General features: G+C 36.0%; 1 protein-coding gene across 43 annotated transcripts in view; it reads right to left on the reverse strand.

The window, feature by feature from the left end:
• Nucleotides 1–22,969, reverse strand: part of GTDC1 (glycosyltransferase like domain containing 1) — a 424,168-nt gene that overhangs the window by 392,804 nt on the left and 8,395 nt on the right. For 24 of the 43 annotated variants that reach the window (XR_011502793.1, XR_011502792.1, XR_011502788.1 and 21 more), the window contains exon 2: nucleotides 17,578–17,727. The exons of the other annotated variants lie outside the window; for them this stretch is intronic. The gene's annotated coding sequence lies outside the window, so the exon portion shown is untranslated. The remainder of the gene's footprint in view (nucleotides 1–17,577; nucleotides 17,728–22,969) is intronic. 43 annotated transcript variants of the gene reach the window in all.

Below are 22,969 nucleotides of genomic sequence, written 5' to 3' on the forward strand. Positions count from 1 at the left end.
ATGTTGACCAAAACAGGTTAAATTAGAAGATTCTCATAGAAGTTAAGAGAGAAAGATATGAATTCCATCAGAGAATGAATCGCAGACCATCTCATATTGCCCATCTTTACTGGGTGAACACTACCTAGATCAAATGAATGGACCCTTTATTTCTATCTGTTCCTTACTCTAGAACTGCAGCCATGCAGAACAACGTATCTTTATGGATAGTACACTCTTACATGTAAGCTTATCCACTCAACAAGCCACACTGGAGATCTACTTCAAGATATCTTAAAGGCTTCCTATTTTAAAGATTGATTACATAAATATTTACGAACATCAACTATGTGCCAGGTTCTAGGCTCGTCAGGTACTACAGGAGAATCAAAGATGAGTAAAGCATTCAGTGAGCTTACAGTTGAGTAAGGAGGATTTGACAAACATTCAAAGGACTATAAGATCCTAGTAAGAAAAGCACCACCATAAAGAAATGAGAGACTTTGAAGAATGATTAGGATTTTGACAGGGAGTGGTAAAAAAGAGCTTTCAGCAAAGAAAACATTATTACCAGAGAAAAAGACGTAAGTATAGGAATGTTAACCAAGAGCATTAGTTCGGTACGAAAAAGTAGAAAATAAGGGCAGAAAAAGCAGACTACAGCCTAACTGGAGACGCCCTTAAGTGCCAAGGTTAAACACTAAAACTTCCCTTTGTGAGTAACAAAGAAAATAAAAAAAAAAATAGTTTCAAGGAAGAAGAGCCACTGAAAACTGAAATTGATCTCAGTATGGACAAAAGACTGGAGTAAGAAAAAGAGAAATTAGGAAAACTAAGAGAGGATCATTTTCAATAGTCTAAAGCCCTAGATGTCTGCATAGCATAAGCATAAAGAAGAAAAGTCATCAACAAAGGGGTTGAACAATGTTCAACTATTTTTTATTGCAGTATATATATATATATATATATAAATAAATCCTTTTTAGATGTACATAAAAATTTCTAATTTTTCTTATATTTCAATACTAAAAAAGGAAGTAACAGGGCATTTCTAGTGCTAGCTATGGTGGAATAATTGGCACCAGATGTGCCCTTTCCCACTGTAATCAACCAGAAAATGGTATAAAATACAGAAACCTGTTTTCAGACATTGCACAACATGGCAGTATAGAACTGTCACCTCTGAAGAAGGGAAAGCGATAAGGTGAACCCTATGGTTTCTCCAGTTTTCTACCTAGAGGCACTCTATGGACCACGGTGCAAGGAGACAAAAAGTGCAAGGTGGTCTAGCTGAGCTGAGGAAACAGATATGAGTTTTAGGAAAGCTGAGGTGACTAGAATTTGTATGGATACAGTGCAAAGAGAAAGGAGCGATGCAGGAAAAAAGCTCCACATATCCACATAGGGATCCAATATGCACATTTCTGAGGAATATTATAAGACTCTATGAGGCTGGCGGAAGAGCAAATACAAGAGAGTAACAAGCTGAACACTACCCCAAGTCACATAGGCTAAAAGACATTCAAGATTAGAACAGGAGAGGAAAGAGACATCATTGATCATACATGGCATTCGGGAAGGGTGAAAAAGGGTCACACTTTAGTTACAGGACTAAATTAGCTCTAGAATAAAGGCTAGTCAAGAACAATCCTAACAAAGCTTAAAAATCAGGCTCAAGAAGATCAAGCTGATACACAAAGAACTTAAAACTACATGCCAAAACCAACACATTTAAAAAAGAAAACAAAATCAGGACACACAATAATATAACGTTCACAATGCCCATCAGCCAACCAAAAATTACCACACGTGAAGAAGAAAAATGTGACTCATAACCAAGACAAAACAATAGAAAACAGACTTAGAAATGGCAGAAATGATGGAACCAGCACACTAGGACTTTAAAACAGGAAGTGTATTAAAATGGTACTCAAGAATATATTTAAGAATTTATTTTTAAGTGTAACGATGATGAAAGAAATGAAAGCTATTTTGAAAAGCAGAACTTCCAGAGACAAAATCAAAACGTCTTTTTAAAAAAATTCACTAGATGGTCTTGCAACAATGCAGACGACAAGATCATTTAACTTGAAAGCATAACAATAAAAACTGTCCAAATAGAAGAAAAGGAAAAAGATGCTGAGAAAAAGTGAAGTGAGCCTCAGTGACCTGTGGAATAATATCCAGTCATCAATCATATGTGTAACTGGAATCCAAGAGAGAAGCAGAAAAAAATTTTGAAAAAGTAACAACCTAAAAGTTTTCAAATTTGAAAACCATAAACCTACAGATGCAAGAAACTCAATGAACCTCAAGCAGGATGCATTAAAAAAACTACATCAAGACACATCATATTTTTTTAAAAAACTAAAAACTGGTGGTAAAAAGAATATCTTAAAAGCACAGAAGTATTAAAAAAACCCCACAATATTAGATTCACAGGGAACAAAGACAAGGAATCCCAATGACTACTCATCCAAAGAAAAGAAAAAAAATGTAAGCCAGAAGACAATGGAAAGATATTTTTTAAAGAGGTGGAAGAAAAAGAAGAAAAGAACAACTGTCAGGATACAATTCAAAAGTAAAGGCTAAATGAAATATTTTCAGATAAAGGGTCAGAATTTGTTGATAGTAGACCTAGTCTATAAGAAATGTTGAAGTTCAACAAATTGAAGAAAACTTTTACTATATGGAAGCACAGATCTACATGAAGGAATGAAGACCACAAGAAAAGGTAAACATGCAGGTAAATATAAGAGACTTTTTTCTCATTTTTTAAATTTCACTAAAATAAAATTGACTGTTTAAAGAAAAAAATTAAAAATACTGATACTTTACACAATACACAGAAGTAAAACATACAATACTACAAAGAATAGGAGGGAAGAAATGTCAAATATTATTGCAAAGCTCTTAAATTACACATAAAGTGGCATAATATTATTTGAATATAGACTGTGATAAAATGTGTATTGTAAATCCTATAGGAAGCACTAAATTAAAAAATACACAAAGATGTACAGCTAATATCCCAAAAGATGAGGTAAAAAGAAATACTAAGAAGACACTAAACTAATCCTAAAGAAAGCAGGAAAAGAAGATAAAAGGAATAAAGAACAGATGGGGAAAAGAGATATATTTCTAGTGAAATACATATATTTCACTAGATGTATTCACTAGATATGTATGAAATACATATATTTCACTAGAAATATGTCTATTCAGATACTTTGCACATTTTTAAATTGTCTTTTGATTATTGAATTGTAAAAGTTCTTTATATATTGTGGATATAAGTCCCTTACTAGAGATAGGATTTGCAAATATTTTCTCCCATTTGGCAGTTTGGCTTTTCACTTTCTTGACAGTGTTTTTTGAAGTATAAAAGTTTTTAATTTTGATGAAGTCCTATTTACCTATTTTTGTTCTTTTGTCACTTGTTCTTTTGGTGTCTTCTAAAAAGACTTTGCTTAACCCAAGCACATGAAGATTTACTCTTATGCTTTCTTCTAAGAGTTTTATAGTTTTAGTTCTTACATTTAGGTCTATAATCCATTTTGCATTAATTTTAATAGATAGTGTCAGGAAAGCGTTAACTTTATTCTCTTGCTAATGGATCCACAATTGTTCTAGCACCATTTGTTGAAAAGACTATTCTTTCCCTATTAAATTGTCTTGGCACTCTTGTCAAAAACCAATTTAACATAAACATTAGGGTTTATTTCTGAACTCTCAATCCTATTCCACTGACCTATATGTCTATCAGTATACCAGTATTACACTGTCTTGACTACTGCAGCTTTGTAATAAGTTTTGAAATCAGGATGAGTCCTTCACTTTTCTTCTCCTTTTTCAAGATTGTTTTGACTATTCTGGGCAAGCTGAATTTCCAAATTTTAGGATCATTTTCATTTTCTAAAAAGAAAAAGGCAGCTAGAATTTTGACAGAGATTGCTTTGAATCTGTAGACCACTTGGAGGAGTACTATCATCTTAACAATACTAAGTCTTTTGATACACAAACATAAAATGTCTTTCTATTTATTTCTTTAATTTCTTCCAGCAATTTTTGTAGGTTTCAGAGTACAATTTTTCTACTGCTTTTGTTAAATTTGTTCCTATTTGATTTTTTGTTACTATTGTAAATGGAATTTTCTTAATTTCACTTTTATGTTGTTCATTGCTAGTATGTAGAAATACTATTGATACCTGTATATTTCTCTTGTACCTTGCAATTTGCTGATCATTTACTAGTTATAATAGATTTTAATGGATTCCTTAGGACTTTCTATAAAGGAGTTCCTGTCATTTGCAAATAGAGATAGTTCTACTTTTTTCCATTCTGGATACTTTTATTTCTTTTCTTTACCTAATTGTCTTGACTGGAACCTCCAATACAATACTACATAGAATTGGTGACAGCAACATTGTTGCCTTGTTCCTCATCTTCGGGAGAAGCATTCTCTCTTTCACCATTAAGTAAGAGGTTAGCTGTATTTTTACACAGATAACTTTTATCATGTTGAGGAAATTTCCTTTTATTCCTGGTTTAAGTGTTTTAATCATAAAAGGGTGTTGGATTTCGTCAAGTGATTTGTCTAATGAGACAATCATCTCGTTTATACCAAAATCTGACAGAGATTTACGTTGCCCCATCTCAGTCAGCTCAAGCTGCCTTGAGAAAATATCACAGACTGAGTGGCTCAACAACAGGAATTTATTTCTCACAGTTCTGCAGCCCAAGAAGCCCAAAATCAAGGTGCTGGCCAATTTGCTTCCCCGGTGGTGAGGACCTTCTTCCTGGCTTTCAAAAAGTTGCCTACTTGCTGTGTCCTCACGTGGGGGAGAGGGCAAGAGAGAGAGCTCTGGTCTCTTCCTCTTCTTATAAGGACACCAGTCACATTATGGGGACCCCATCCACATGAGCTTATCAAAGCCTAACTGCCTCCAAAAGGTCCTGCTTCGAAATATCATCACATTGGGAGTTAAGGCTTCAACATACGAATTTTGGGGAGTCACAAACATTCGGTCCATAACACTTCCTCAAAAAAAATGATATCCCTCAAAAACAGAGATTTACAAATCATTAACAAAATATTACAAACCAAATTAGGCAGAATATTAAAAAGACAATACATCATAACCAAATGGGGATTTGAAATACAAAGGCTGGTCTAGGATCTAAAATCCAATCAATGAAATTCATCATACTAAGAAATTCAAAAAGAAAACCAAATGATTCTATAGATACAGAAAAAGCCTATGACAAAATCCAACATTCATTTATAATAAAAGCTCTTAGCATACTAAAAATAAAACTGAAATTGCTCTACCTGATATAGGGCATCTATAAGAAATTTACAGTTAACATCACATATAATAATGAGAGTCTGAAAGCTTTCTCCTCATGACCAGGAACAGGGCAAGGAAGTTCACTCTCACCACTTCTATTTAACACTGCACTAGAGGTCCTAGTCAGTGCATTAAGAAAGAAAGAAAGAAAAGACATAAAGATTAGAAAGAAAGATGTAAAACTCTCTTTGTAATTAACACCATCATTTATGTAGTGCATCCTGAGGAATTCACAAAAAAAAAGCACAAAGAATTACTGGATGAATTAATAAGGTAGCAGGATACACATTCAACATGTAAAAATCAGTTGTATTTATTTTTTTAAATAGCATTTTTAATAGCATCCAAAAATATAATTCATTTCCTATCACTTAGGATAAATTTAACAAAGGACATTAAAGACCAGCACAAAGAAAACTATAAAACCTTGCTGAGAGAAATTAAAGAATAAGTAAATAAACGGAGATATACCATGTCTGTGGATTGGAATAACTCAATATTGTTTAGAAATTAATCCTACCCAAGTTGATCTATAGATTTGATGCAATGCCAATCAAAACTCCTACAGGCATTTTGTATAAACATACAAGCCAATTCTATAATTGATAGGGAAATGGAAAAAACTTAGAGGACATAAACAAGTTCAAGAAAGAACAAAGTTAGAAAACTTATACCACTGATTTCAAGACTTAGTATGAAACAGTTTGCTGTTGACATGACATACAGACCAATATAACATACAGAGTGTAGGAAAAGATCCATATATATATATGATCAGTTGATTCTTCTTTTTTCTTTTCTTTTCTTTTTTTTTTTTTTTTGGTGAGGAAGACTGGCCCCAAGCTAACAGCTGCTGTCAATCTTTCTCTTTTTTTTGCTGAGGAAGATTAGCCCTGTGCTAACACTTGTTGCCAATCTTCCTCTTTCTTTGCTGAGGAGGATTAGCCCTGAGGTAACATCGGTGCCCATCCTCCTCTATTTTGTATATGGGACACCGCCACAGCATGACTTGATGAGCGATGCATAGGTGCATAGGTCCATGCCCAGGATGTGAACCTGCAAACCCCAGGCCACTGAAGCAGAGTGCAGAGTGCATGAACTTAACCACTATGCCAGGGGATGGGGCCCCCAATCAGCTGATTTTTAACAAAAGTTTCAAGATAACTCAAAGAAGAGAGGATAGTTTTTTCAACAACAAATGGTCCTTGAACAACTAGATACGAAAAAGAATGAACCTTGATTCCTAACTCATACTCTACACAAAAATTACCTCAAAATGGACCAGAGACCTAATGTAAAAGCTAAAACTATAAAACTTTTAGAAGAAAACACAGGAGAAAATCTGCGCAACCTGGAGTTAATCAAAGACTTTTTAGACAAACCCCACCTCCCCCAAAAAAATGAAAGGAAAAAAGCACAGACTAGAAAAACAAAATATTGATAAACTAGATTTATTCAAAATTTAAAACTTCTGCTCAATCAATGAAAGAAAAGAGCAATCTACAGGCCAGGAGAAAATATGTCTGACAAAGAAATTGTATCCATGTTTATAAAGATCTCTTATAACTGAATGACAAGAAAACAACCTAATTTTTTAAAACGGCAAAAGATTTGGATACTTCACAAAAGAAGATAAACAAATGGCCAATAAGTAAATAAAAAGATCAACACGACTAGCAATCAAGGAAATGCAAATTAAAACCACAATGAGATACCACTACACACCCACTAGCATGTCTGAATTTAAAAGAACGACAACACCAAATGCTGGCCAGAACGTAGAGCAACTAGAACTTTCATACACTGCTGAGAAATATGGTACAATAATTTTGAAAACAGTTTAGCAGTTTCTTACGAAGTGAAACATATCTTTACCACATGACACTACAATTCTACTCCTGAGTATCTAACCCAGAAGATTTAAGCATATGTACACAAAGACTTGTACATGAACATTCATTGGTAGCATCATTCCTAGAAACACCCCAAATGTCCCTGAACCCTAGAAACACCGCACATGTGCCTGAACAGGTAAATGAATAAGCAAATCGTGGGCCACTTATAAAAATGAATACTACTCTGCAGTGAAAAGGAACTAACTACTAAGACAAACAATAACATAGTAAACTTCAAAAACATCATACTGAAAAGAGTACATAATGTGTGATTCTACTTATACAAAACTCCAGATTAGGTAAAAGTAATTCACAGCAAAAGAAAAAGTCAGAGCAATGGTTGCCTGGAAATGAGGATCAGGGACGGAGGAGTCACTGCAAGTACTCCTTGTAAGTTTATTTATTTTTTTTTTGGTGAGGAAGATCCACCCCGAACTAACATCTGTTGCTAATCTTCCTCCTTCTGCTTGAAGAAGATTGTCCCTGAGCTAACATCTGTGCCCATCTCCCTCTATTTTGTACGTAGCACGCTGCCACAGCATGGCTTGATGAGCAGTGCATAGGTCTGCACTCAGGATCCAAACCTATGAACCCTGGGCCACCAAAGCAGAGAACATTAACTTCACAACTACGCCACTGGGTCGGCCCCACAAAGGAACTTTTTGAGGTGACGAAAATGTTCTATACCTTGGCTATAGTAGTTACAAGCTGTGTATATTTGTCAAAACTCATTGAACTGTACATTGAAAATAAGTGCTTACTCTATGCAAATTATACTCCAATACATTTGATTTAAAAATTAAAAAGGAAAAGTAACATTCAGACACTTGGAAATAGCATCATTGCCCAAAGATGCCAATAAAGGAGACATCAGCTGTTACAACAGGTTTAACCTCTATATAGTAGTCTTTTATTCATTCAATCAATTACATATTAAGTACCAACTATGTGCCAGGAATGCTTCTAAGTGTGCTGGTACAGTAGTAAACAAAACTAAATCCCGTGCCCTCATTAAGCTTTCATCGTAAGAGGGAAAGTCTGACCACAAAAAAGTAAAAGTAATATAAAGTAAGTTAGTTTGGGAAAGTGCTAACCAAAAAATAAAGCAACTGGGGGGAGTGGGTTGTTTTAAGTAAGATTGTCAAGGAAGGTCACACTAGGAACGTAACTTTTCAATAAATATCCAAGAAAGGATAGGGAGTAAGATAAGGAGTTATCTGGGGGACAAGCATTCCAGACAGATGGAACAGCAAGTGCAAAGGCCCTGAGGCCAGCTATTCAAGGAACAACATGGCGTCAGGTGTTAATGAAGGGTAGTAAACAAGACAGTCAAAATATGAGGTTGCAGATGGGGCAAAATCATGCAGAGCCTCATAGGCTACTACAAAGACTTTAGCTTTTACAGTGAATGAGAAAGAAAACAAAGTTTGAACTGAAGAATGACAGGACTTGACTCATGTTTTAACCATGATTATTTTGGCTACGGCACTGAGACCAGACTGAAGAGCTGGGTTATGGGTTGGGGATTGTAAGAGGAAGCTGAGAGACCAGTCAGGAGGCTATTAAAATAACCCAAGTAAGAGATGATAATGACTTGGACCAAGTAATGGTGGAGGTGGTGAGAGGTGGTCAGATTCAGATTCTAGACCTATGCATTTTGATGGCAGAGCCAACATGAACTACTGAGATGAGGTGTGGATGTGAGAGAGAGAAGAGTCTGGGACGACTAAGGTTTTTGGCCTGAGTAACATGGACTTGTCATTAACTTGGATGGGGAAGACTAAAGAGGAAACAAGTTTCAGTAAAAGATAAGTAGAGTTTCGAGCATTTTAGATTTAAATACCTTTAAATATCTATATGGAGGTATCATAAGACACTGCCTATGTGTCTAGAGTTCAGAGAAAAAAGCCTCTTATAAATTAAGATTTTTATTATTTTTTTGCAAAGTAAATCACTAGGTATGATGATGTGTGTGTAAAACTTTTCAGAAATAATCCATGCTTGAATTTCAACACATTAGGGCCTCAGCACTAATGGACTGTTCCTGTGTTTTCTGATTTACATAAATCCATACAAGTCTGCTAGGCACTTCACACCTTTATTTTTACTTTCACATCTGAAGTACAGCAATATGGATAGATAAGGTGTGTATTTAAGATAACAACTTGAACAGACACATTCCTGGAGCTACAGCTATTTAAAAGTGACACTAGCATCAAGATACTCATTCTTATTCTGGGAAGGCTTTAAAAAACAATCACTTGTTATGAAACTAATTGCACTGCCAAATGCTTCTTAGGATCATATGTAAAAATCACCATCTTCTCTAAATTTTACTGTTTTAAATCAAGGAAAGTAATAGATTTTGTGATTAGACTTAGAAGTTTGGTTTTGATGCTTATAACCATCTAGGTTCTAAAGTAAATAACGTTTCCACACTATATCTCATAATGGAAGACACTTTATGCATTACTAAAGAAATGCAAAAATGACATGTAAAAATATCAAACTTCATCCGGAATTATAACACGGGCAAGTAGGCTTAACTGGTGGTTGAAATTGTTTTAAAAAGTAAAATTTTCAGTGTGAATGAGCATTCTCTCTTCCCAGCCATCTAGTCATCCCCAATTCCACAGTCTTTGATTATTCCCTCACGCTAGAATGCCTTTCTTCCCAGTCAACATCCTCTCTTCCTTCAAGGCCCAGCCCAAACTCGGCCTCCTCCACAAAGTCTGCCCTGAAGCCCAGTGGTACTCAGTTCTTTCCAGATTCCCAACAACATTGGGAATCCATGGATTGAGTTTAGCTATTTACACTAAAGCAGAAGCTCCCTGAGGACAGAAAATCTTAGTCATCTTTCCCTTCCCTAAAATGCTTAACACAGTACCTTACTTATCAGGTTGTAAATACTCCCTAAGGTTTGTTCAACTAAATTAAAATCCTATTAAACTAAGAAAATGATCAAATAGACTGAACTCAATGGGATACAGGTTTCTTCCACTATTTGAAAGTTTGCTTTAAGCCACTTTGCTTTTATGAGAGACCTACATTAGTACCTGTTTTCACTAACCAAAAGAAATCTGAAGAGGATTTTCACTTTTACCAAAAAAAGGCAAAAAGTGAAAATAGCGTTCAGTTTGCTTTGCAGCAAGTCGTTATAGAGGCAGTGGGCACCCAGAGCAGCGAGAGTGGCACCACCAAGCTCCTTCTCAGAGAACTAAACGCAGCATCTCAGCATCAAGCCGCCATAGCTTTGAACTGTGTCTGTGAGCATCTGTGCTTTATCTCTACTTATTTTGCTAGGTTATTTTTGGGGTCTGAGAATGTTCAAAAATTTTACCCACATAAATTAATGGTAATTGCTTTTTCACTTTACACCATTTTGGCTTACGAACAGTTTCATAGGATGGTTCTACTTTGGGATAGCAGGGGAAACCTATATAAACTTGAATTTCATCACTTCAAACATACTCTTCTGGATCTCACTTCCCCATCTCTCCAAAACATCCCAGATAAGTCCTATTGCTTCTCAGTAACTTTCATGTATTGCAAAATATAGTCCAGTACAATTTAAAACTTTAATTTCATATTTTATTCAAAGAGTATCCACACATCCCTACCTCAATCCCAGGCCAGCGAAGAGAAAGAACATAATCTGTTTTCAATATTCTTCCTACCTCTTTCACTTTTCTCCACTTCCTTTCTCACTTTCTGGTTCCTCCAGATCAGGATAGGCAGAGGAAGAGGCACAAATGTCCTGTGTGCTTGGTTTCATGGTGTTTACTGGATGGCCATGAAGCAGGATGGTGCTATCCTTGTGTAATTACTGATAGCACCTTCTCTCATCCTCAAAGGAGCCCAATTGGACAGTACAAGCAGCCCTCCTTGGCAGGATCCATCAAGATAACTCAAGCCTGGTTAATTCCCATGGTATCTGCTTAGTCCACAAAAAAGCTCATGCCCTCTTACCACACCAGATGGAGCAATGCCAACTCTTTCCACTACTGCCCTCTCACTCAACATGCCATCTCACCGGCTCCAGTCACTCTCCTTCCCTCCAGAAACAAGTCTATATTCAGGAATGCCCCAAACTCTAGGAAACGTATGTCATGCTATCTCAAGAACTTTCTGAAAGGTGCCATTACAGTATCAAGAAACAAGATTCTGTAACTCATTAAACTTCCAGACATGGAATCTACACTTCTGGCAGACATACCCAAATCCTGGACTGGGAACAAAAGGTCCTCCTGAGGAGAAACAGGAGAAATGGCACAGAAGTAATTCCCCTCTAGATTAAGTCTTCACCTGAATGACACTTGTAATACCCCTTTTCTAGTTTCTCTTATATATGGGAAGTGGGTGCTGCAGTTCTAGGCTCTTTTACTATCACATCTCTCTTTAGAATGCAAGGATACTTATTAACCTTTATTTTCAGCTTTGGAGCTTTAGCTGAAATCCTAAAACAAACCAGTCCAAGTCATCATCCTATTATCTTAGGTGAGATTCCCCTACATTACATCTACTGCTTACCTATTATAAGGGACCCTTCATGTCAAGTAACTCAATGTGAAATAAAGATTCACCAAAAAAAATCGGTGACTAAATACATCAAGTAAAAGCCAAAAAGCAGATTCCTCATCTGGCCAAACAAACTTTACCTTAGTAGATTACTAAATTATTCATACTTCAAACATCTCACTTAATTATACACACATTTAATGAAGAGCCACTGCATAAAATGGAGAATGTCCACTTTAAAATTCAGACTAAAACATATGCTACCTACAAAATGAAATGAAAATTAAAAATTCTGTACCACACGTCAAGTCGATAATTGGGTACTATTTAAGTCAATCTTAGATATATTATAACATTACAATTTTTCAATAGATTCATCATAAAATTATTTACTAGATTTCACTTATTATTTGAAGAATACTCCTAAAAGCTCTCTGGCTATAGAAAAATGACTTAGTATGAACCAATATCTATACCCAGGACAAACTGTAAAGATTTACACATTTGAACTAAAAATAAAAATGCAGGCTGGGAATGGTATAACCACTTTGGAAAGTTATACACTTCTAAAGTTAAAACATACACCAATCCTATGACAGAACTATTCCAACTCCTAGGTATTTAACCTGGAGAAATTAAAACATATATCCACAAAAAGACTTACATAAAGATTCTGTTTACAGCAGTTTTATTCACAACAGCCAAAAACCAGGAGAAAGAAAATTAAACATTCATTAACAGAATAACGGATAAACAAATTGTGGTACAACAGTATACAACAGCAACAAAACAGAATGACCACTAACGCACTCAACACAGATAAATCTCAAAACCACTATATTGAGGAAAAGAAGCCCGATACAAAACAGTACATACTCTATGATTCCATGTTCTATAAAGTTCAAGAATAACCTTACCTCGTCTATGGAAATAGAAATCAGAACAGTGGTTGTCTACGGGGAGGAGAGGGAAGGACTGAAAGAAAAGAGGCAAAAGGGAATTTCTAGGGGGTGATAAAATGTTCTATTTCTTGAATGGGGGTTAATTATATGGATGTATACACGTCAAAATTCATTAACTGTACACTTAAAAATGTGTGCCCTTTTTTGTATATAAATTACACCCCATAAAACTGATCTAAATCACATCTGATATCTTACTTCTGGATGATGTCAAGGATAATCAGCTAATGTAAAGTGTAGTTTCTTGCCTAAAGCTGAATATATATTGGTAATAATCATAACAAACTTATAGCCTTAATCAGATTCTGAAACACAAATTCAAATCTAAAGTGTTCATCCACTGTCACAAGGATACAAGGACAATTGTAGCCTACAGAAACATCCATGAGGGTTCACAGAATGAATGGGAGTAATCAGCATGTCTTTTCTTGAGAGGTCATGACTTAAAACAGGTGGTCACTTTTGACTACCATAAAATATGAATACAACTTTGTTAAAGATCACTTTTCCCCGACTTATCCAATATCTTCTCTGCCTACTAACAATCTCTGAGGAGCTTCCTGCCCTATTTCAGTAACACCTATTTCTAAATCACTTTTCCTGATCTCTCTTCCCAAGTTTTCTCCTTTTTGAGTAAAAACTCTACCTAGGGATACCATATAATCACTTCACTCTTGACTAGCCCTCCTTACTTCTTACCCTTCGTCCAACTGCCTTGTTTGCCTATGACCCGTTTGCTACTTTTTTCTTATATTTTCAAGCAATTAAAAAAATATTTTCCATTCTAACATTTTAAGTTCAATAATTTCAGTAATTTTTTCCTGTCATCATCACCATATTCCTCACCAAGTTACCAACGTACTCTTCATTTAGGCTACTTTACCACACTGCCACCTTGGCTGTGCTTTTTTTACCTCACTCCTCCTAGCAGACCAATGAATGACACACCTTTATTTCACTCTAAACGTCAAAAAACATAACTGAATGACTTGACTCCAAAGCCCCATTACACAGTTGTTGTCTGCATTTAAAAATGCTGCTGCCTGGGGCTGGTTCAGTGGCCGAGTGGTTAAGTTCGCATGCTCCGCTTTGGTGACCCAGGGTTTCACCGGTTTGAATCCTGGGCGCAGACATGGCACCGCTCATCAAGCCATGCTGAGGCAGCATCCCACATGCCACAGCTAGAAGGACCCACAACTATGTACTGGGAGGCGTTGGAGAGAAAAAGGAAAAATGAAAAAATCTTTAAAATGCTGCTGCTAAGGCACTGTTCCTAACCAAGTGGCTGAAATGTGTCCTTTCCAAGCAGATGTTTTGTTCAGGGCTGTAGATGTCTGCTTGCAAAGCCTGTACACATTTACAGTCCTCATTTGAATACACTTCATCACACTGTGATCCACTGTTATTCCTGCACCCCAAACTGTTTGGTAGTCACCTTAGACTGCATCAGATTGCTTTAACCAATTCTCTTTCAAGAATTTTTTCTACACATTGTATTTAGAGTTGACCCAATTCACCTTATGATATGTATGTTACTATAGTAGCTCATTAGCACCCACCCTTCCTATATGGATTTTGTATCATGGCATCACTTACATCTAAAAATACAGCTGTACAATACTATACTGACACCAAAGACAACCCATTAGATAGCTGGAAGAGTTCAAGAGTCCAAATATGCGCAAACCTATCATCTCACTGCTTTCCAAGGAGGCTTCAACATCCTTCTACAACAGCAAGGTGAAATCATTCACATTAATTAATTCACATTAATTAATAATGGTTAAAAGCCATTAATCTCGGGGTCAGCCCCATGGCCAAGTGGTTAAGTTTGTGCACTCCACTTCAGTGGCCCGAGGCTTCCCTGGTTTGGATCCTGGGTACAACATGGCACCACTCATCAACCCATGCTGAGGTGGTGTCCCACATAGCACAACCAGAAGAACCTACAACTAGAAGACACAACTATGTACTGGGGAGCTTTGGGGAGAAGAAGAAAAAAAAAAGAAGATTGGCAACAGATGTTAGCTCAGGCGCCAGTCTTAAAAAAAAAAAGCAATTAATCTCAAAATCTTCCCATAATTTATGCTGGCCTTTCAGATTATTTTTTATTTCTTCATTTATCAGACAATCACTGAAGAGAAAAGTCCTCTGCACAAAATGAACCACAAGCTGTCAGACTCTCTGTCTTCACATCTTACTCTAAGACCTTGAGTATACCACTTAGCTTCTCGCTTCTTCATCAGGAAACTGGGATAACAGCGTCTGCTTTCCAGGCTGCAGAAATGTTAGAAATAACTTATGCAAAGTGTCTTACTCAATGCTTGGCATATAGGAGTCTTTCAATAAATAGTACATGATAATAATAAATCACTCTATTCCAGATATCCTTACTCTAGCACCCTTGTCAATCCAAAATACAGAGTGCTCATCTATGATTTTATTATCACACTTCCAATTTCATTCTCCCTTTTACATTCCACTAACTTCCCAATGTTTAGAATAGCCTCACTTTCTCCATTCACCTTAAAAGCAGCTTTAACCAGGGATTATGAAGTTAGAGGAAAGACAATGGGAAAAGGATCCACCTAAACAGTCACTGCTCTTCTAAAATGAACACAGTAATGTATGCCTATTACATCTTTACCTTTACACTAATCTTTCTTCAAGTCTTTTTTAAAGTCCATGAAAGTAAGGATCATGTCTTCCTTGTGTCCTATAAATATCACAACTAAACAGACCCAAATAAGGGTGGACAAAAGATATAACTGATGAATTCCCAGGAACCTCTAAATCCCAACGTTTTGTCATCTCAGAAATCAATTCATGAGAACTCACCACGTGGCGGGGGTGAGGGAGGATAAAACTAAATATTCTTTTTGATGACTGATACAAAACTAGTTTTAAACACCTGGATTTTCTTCTCCTCCTGATTATACTCAAATCAATTGCTGGCTGAGAAACCATCTAAAAGATTAAACACAGACGCTTTTTTGCAACTATGTTCTCAAATTCCAATAAATAACACTATTGTTTCTTCAATGAACTACTTTTTCATACTCACTTTTATGAGACGTCTTCTCATTTTCAGTAAGAACAGGTGAATTAAGAATAACTGCAACCTATCAAGCTATATTTATGCATTCTTCTGTACATTTTGGAAAAGGTTTACTTTAGGAAAAAAACAATAATTTCAATATACAAAGTGTTCTACTTATTGTCCTCCTCCCCTCCTTTATAGAGGTTTCCAGAAGACCACAATGGAATTCCTGATTTGAATGGGTTATTAATGTTAAATCTACATGCTTCTTATTATATTTATCTTATATATAAGGTAAAAAGGTGTCTGTCGCTTTATGTAAACACACACACACGCACTCAGTCTTTCCTAAAGTGCCTTATATTTGAAAATGGCAAACTTTTCCAAATATTAATCATAATCCAAAATAAAATCTGCAAAGCAGTTCAATTATGGCACAATAAATGAATGACAGAGAATTTTACTTCAAAATCCCTGAGTTCTAGGATCCAAACATCTATAAGAACATCTCTTTCATTCCAGATGCAAAAGCATTTAAGGCATTCAAGTGCTACAACACACCTGTCTTTCAGTCACAGGCATTGCTTCAATGAAAAAATAGCTTAAAAACCATGAAATGAAATCAATTCCACATAAAGTATTATTCTGATCTCTAATCTGACTTGTAAATGAGATGTGTGTAACTTCCACTATTCAGCAACCCACAGATCTTTTTCCTAGCAGGATGGCTATGTTAGTTGCACTGCACTCTGACTGAAATCGTGCAGTAGCAGCAGTGGCACACTGACAAATTGAATGGTGTATGCCTTGAATAAAGATTTCAAGGTAAGTCATGAGGGAATCGTTCTGTTTGTAGACGAGCTGTATGAACTATATAAAATGTAATCTATGTTTTATATCCTGGGCTGCCAGAGTTTTTGTTGAATGCTAAGATGAAAAAAATGTTGAAGATTCACTGAGAAAAAAATGGAATTCAACTTTGAGAGAATCCACCCACCTCATTTCCTAGCACTGCTTTCAAATCCTTTATAACTGGTATAAATAGATGTATTCCAAAAGCAGGGACTCAAACCAAATAAAATACTGATTTGGTTCAGAGAATACTTTGATGTTCCAGTTTTCTTGTGATTCAATAGTTCTAGAAAATACATAGGTTTATTTCCAGTTCATACCCGCTCATTAAATCATTTTAAGTGAATTTAGTTAATGGGTCTGAAGATATTTATTAGTAATAGTTATTAATTTATTAACTGTTCTATGCACATTAATACTGCACGGGATGATCTTCTACTTACTACTAAGTTCAAGAGCCTACACAAAAGGATGTTTTCCAAGAAAATTCTGGGTATGGTAGTGTACTGCAAATAGAAATATATTTTAAATACTCTAAGGGAGAGCAAAATTTCAAGAATCCCCCAAGCAAAAACTTCCATGTGAAAATCATGGTCCTTAAATTAACCTTTTTAGGTTAAGCAGATGTTTTTCTTTACAGTATTTTCTGTAGAGTAAGAGAATCCAACACTAAAAGGTGATAAGCACGTAAGTTCCATAAATAGACAGGATCTTTAAAGTTTGATTACCAAAGCAATTACCATATAGCATTATGGAATGATAATACATTACACATTCCCAAGCAAAGATCAAAGTTACTTCAGTACCCCACCCCCATCAAAAAAAAAATCATTTTTATTTAGTCATGAAGTCCTTGGAATCATAGGAGGGCTTGATGCCATACTGGTGTCACACTCTGCCAGTCATCCAAAGAATATGCCAGCCTTCTTTTTCAACTTCTTTGTCTACTAGTGCATCACTGGACCCAGCAGGCAGCTCACCCAGACAATTTCAGTAACGGATTTTGGCTCTCTGTGCATTACAGATGACAATCTTTACGAAGTATCCAGTTTGTCTTATGGCTGAGAGATCTGAACCTGCGGCAGATGTCACATCTAAATTCTTGAACGGATTTTTATCATCAGTGTCACCTATAAAACAAGACAGTGTCACCAACAGCATTGTCCTAGAGAACATGTCTTTCAGTAATGTTAAGCTTTGTGCATTATGACTTATAGTCATTTATTTGCCTAAAACATGGGTCAGCAAACTAGAGCCCATGGACCAAACTTCAACCCACTGCCTGTTCTTGTACAGCCATGATCTAAGAATGGATTTTATATCTCTAAATGGTTGAAAAAAGTTTTTTAAAAAAGACTATTATTGTGTGACGTGAAAATTACATGAAATTCAAATTCAAGTCTCCATAAACAAGGTTTTATTGGAACATAGTTATTCATTTATGTATTTTTCTATGGCTGCTTTTATGCTACAATGGCAGACTTAAGTAGGTGCAACAGAGACCATACAATCCATAAAGCCTAAAATATTTACTATCTGGTGCATTAAAATGTTTGCAGACTCCTGGTCTAGAGGATATTTAGCGGGTAGATAATAACAATATCTACTGTCTGTTGAATGAAGAAACTGAGTGTAATAAGCGAGCTGTTCCCCTGCATTACTTCCATCCATCCATCCAACAAATATTTCTAGGGCAGGCCTGTCACTCCAGGATAGACAGTTGCAGTCACTTTGCTTTCCACTCTGGCTCAGCCTTGCCTCAATCCAAGGTGTCCATATTGCCACTGGGCAGGAAGAAGACAAGGAGCTCAGCGTCAAGTCAAATTCCAGTTTTGCAAAGTTGGCCTATTCCGAGTCCCCAAGTTTCCCTGATTCTGGATGTCTGCTTTATACCAACTATTCTCCATAACAAGCTTCTTGTACTGGATCCCAGTCTTACAAGTTTATATTTCCTGCCAGAGACCCTAGGGCAGTAGGCTGAGTAACAGCATTCCTTGATCACCAGTTCTACCCCTGTTCTAACAGCCACCCTGTAACATAAATTTGTTTGGGGCCATTGTGGACAGCTTACATATTCCAATACTCTCCTGGCCTCCACCACTCTTCCTGATCATGACTGCCCCTCGAGTTCATCGATTAACTCTTACACTCAAACCTGTACCTGGGGGATGGTTCAACATCCGCAAATCAATCAACGTGATACACTACATTAACAAAATGATGAATAAAAACCACATGATCATCTCAATAGATGCAGGGAAAGCATTTGACAAGATCCAACAGCCACTTATAATAAAAACTCTTAATAAAATGGAGATGGAAGGAAATTACCTCAACATAATAAAGGACATATATGACAAAACCACAGCCAACATCATACTCAATGGGGAAAAACTGAACGCCATCCCTCTGAGAACAGGAACAAGACAAAGATGCCCACTATCACCACTCTTATTCAACATAGTACTGGGGGTTTTGGATAGAGCAATTAGGCAAGAGAAAGGAATAAAAAGAATCCAAATAGGGAGTGAAGAAGTGAAACACTGTTTGCAGACGACACAATCTAATAATAGAAAACCCTAAAGAATCCATCAGAAAACTGTTAGAAATAATTAACAATTACAGTAAAGTTGCAGAGTACAAAATCAACTTATAAAAATCAGTTGCATATCTATACTCTAACAACAAACTTACAGAAAGAGAATTCAAGAATACCATTCCGTTTACAATTGCAACAAAAAGAACAAAATATCTAGGAATAAATTTAACCAAGAAGGTGAAGGACTTATACAATGAAAACTATAATACACTATTGAAAGAAATAGCTGATGACATAAAGAAATGGAAAGAGATTCCATGTACGTGAGTCAGAAGAAAAAACATAGTTAACATGGCCATACTACCCAGAACAATCTACAGAGTCAAGGAAACCTCAATCAGAATCCCAACAACATTCTTCACAGGAATAGAACAAAGAATCCTAAAATTCATATGGGGCAACCAAAGACTCTGAATTACCAAAGCAATCCTGAGGAAAAAGAACAAAGCTGGAGGCATCACAATCCCTGACTTCAAAATGTACTTCAAAGCCATAGTAATGAAAACAGCATGGCACTGGTACAAAAACAGGCACACAATGGAACAGAACTGAAAGCCCAGAAATAAAACTGCACATCTACGGACAGCTAATCTTCGACAAAGATGCCAAGAACATACAATGGAGAAAACATAAGTCTCTTCAATAAATGGTGTTGAGAAATCTGGACAACCACTTGCAAAAGAATGAAAGTACAGCATTATCTCACACCATAAACAAAAATAAACTCAAAATGGATCAAAGACTTGAAGATAAGTCCTGAAACCATAAAACTTCTGGAAGATAATACAGGTAGTACACTCTCGGACATCAAACTTAAAAGGATCTTTTAGAATACCATGTCTTTTCAGACAAGGGAAACAAAAGAAAAAATAAACAGACTAAATAAATCAGACTAAAGAGCTTCTGCAAAGCAAAAGAAACTGGGAACAAAACAAAAAGACAACCCACCAACTGGGAGAAGATATTTGCAAATCAGATATCTGACAAGGGGTTAATCTCCATAATACATAAGGAACTCACACAACTGAACAACAAAAAAACAAACAGCCGGATCAAAAAATGGGCAGAGGATATGAACGGACATTTGTCCAGAGAAGATATACAGATGGCCAATAAGCACATGAAAAGATGTTCAACATCACTAATCATCAGGGAAATGCAAATAAAAACTACACTAAGATGCCACCTAACACCCGTTAAAATGGCTATAATCACTAAGACTAAAAACAACAAATGTTGGAGACGGTATGGAGAAAAGGGAACCCTCATAAACTGCTGGTGGGAATGCAAACTGCTGCAGCCACTATGGAAAACAGTGTGGAGAGTATAAAAAAACTAAAAATAGAAATACCATATGACTCAGCTATCCCACTACTGGGTATCTAGCCAAACAACTTGAAATCAACAATCCAAAGTAATATATGTACCCCTAGGTTCACTGCAGCACTATTCACAACAGCCAAGATGTGGAAACAATCCAAGTGCCCATCAACCAATGGCTGGAAAAAGAAGATGTGGTGTATATATAGATAATGGAATACTACTCAGCCATAAAAAAGACAAAATCATCCCATTTGCAACAACATGTGTGGACATGGAGGGTACTATGCTAAGCGAAATAAGCCAGACTGAGAAAGACAAACACCACATGATCTCACTCACATGTGGAATATAAACACACGGACAAAGAAAACAGTTCAGTGGTTACTAGGGGAAGGGGGTTGGGGGAGGGCACAGGGGGTGAAGGGGAGCACTTATATGTCAACAGACAAGAAAAAATGTACAACTGAAATTTCACGACATAAACTATTATGAACTCAAAAAAATTTAATTGAAAAAAAAAACCTGTACCTGTGGCCTATAAAGCTGAGTTCAACCTTCCCAACTGGTCTGTCATTCTGTGTCTTGAGCTCAGTTCATACAATAACCAAACAAAGAAGCAAAACAAAACAAAACTCTATAAAGATTTCCGAACCTAGGACTACTCATCTTACAACAGCTCTTATTTTTTAGCAATTGCCTCAAGAAGGAAATACATCACCCCCAAGGAGCATCCAGAATACCCCTTCTCCTTTTTCCCTCCACCACTGCTAGTTAGCCTAACGTTTCTATACCTGCTTCATGTGAGAGTGTTACCCACCATCCTCTATCCACTTTGGGTCCCTAAGATACCTGAGTCTCTTGAGCATTGCTTCAGAATGCCTCTCTTGCTTCTAGTAAAGCTTTCACATTCCTGTTTCTACGTAAGGGGGAATAGAGGGTTTCTTGCCACTTTTGGACTACAATGGAGGAATGTATTTTGGCTAGATTTCTAGGAGTCAGAACATAATTCCCCACAGGAAGATGTTAACAGTCCAGAAGGAGGATATGCCCATACCATTAATGGCACTATAGAACCCATCTGCAATTCATATTATATTGCCGTAAATAACTAATTCACAAACTCATTCATAAGTGGTGGACTGACTGTCTAGAAAGTAGCTATGAAATGTCAGGAAGACTTTACAGCAGACAAATTACCCTAATGTCAAGACTTCAGGGAAAAATGACAGTTTATTTTCAGCAAAGTGAACGTCACTACAACCCTAAAGGTGCCTGCTAAGGTGAACAGCTCTGAAAACTGCTCACAACCAAGAGTGCTATCAAGAATGAATACATTGACTGGAATGACCATTAACCATATCTCAATTCTGCATAGAACCATATAGGTAGCATCAATCTTAAATAAAAATGAAAATCTTTAAAAAACACATACAGGAACGCTCTGCCCATTTTGGAATGACATGGAAGTCCAGTGACATATCCTTAAAATCAAGAAAAGAAACAAGACATGAAGTCCATATTCCAAAGGAATACTCAAAAGATTAAAACTTTAGAACTTTACTCATTTGATGAATCTAGCCTCTTTCCTTTAATAAAACAGTTCTCAAACTTTTTAGTAAACAAGGACTCCCTTGTATTCTCAAAAGTTGAGGCCTTCTAAGAGTTTTTGTTAAGGTGAGGTATAATTATCAATATTCACTATATTAGAAATTAAATGAGAAAATTTTAAGTATCTATTAATTCATTTTAAAATTTCAATAATGTATTTAAAAGGACAACATATTTTATGAAAAATTACTTTCCTAAACAAAAAAAAACCTTAGTGATAAAAATGATAGTGTTTTACAGCTTTGCAAATTTATGTCTAGCTTAACAAAAGACAGCTGAATTCTCATATCTGCTTCTACATCCAATCTATTGTGATACGTTGCTCTGATTAAACTATACAAAAAAGAATAGCCCCATACAAATATGTCATGAGAAAGAAGGAAGTATATGTTAATGTTAATAGCCTTTTCAGATAATTGAGATGTACTTCTTTGATACTACACTAAAACTTGACAAGTAAGAGTTTAAGGGTTAGTTGTAATATGGAACCTAATATCACATAAACCCTTTGTATTCTTTTACTTGCTTTTTGTAAGTCTTTTACCCATAATTTTGTAATAATGTTCACTTTGAAAATACTGGTTCATTGAGTTATGTAGATATCCCAAATCTTGACATAATTAATTAGTTTCACAGCAAAAACTAACATTCATTAATATCACCACCCATCCTATCAGAAAAATATTTAAGTATTGAGAAGATGGCAAAAGCAGAGCAAGTGATACAAGTTTTCAAAAATTTTAATTTTTCCTTGAACGCTCAATTTTTACCATCAGCAACAAATATTGTCAGTTGTTTTCCCTGAAGTGACAGGCTCACTTTTGTTCATTTTCAAGAAAATG

Source organism: Equus asinus, chromosome 4 (assembly GCF_041296235.1).
Source record: "Equus asinus isolate D_3611 breed Donkey chromosome 4, EquAss-T2T_v2, whole genome shotgun sequence".
Taxonomy (NCBI): Eukaryota; Metazoa; Chordata; class Mammalia; order Perissodactyla; family Equidae; genus Equus; species Equus asinus.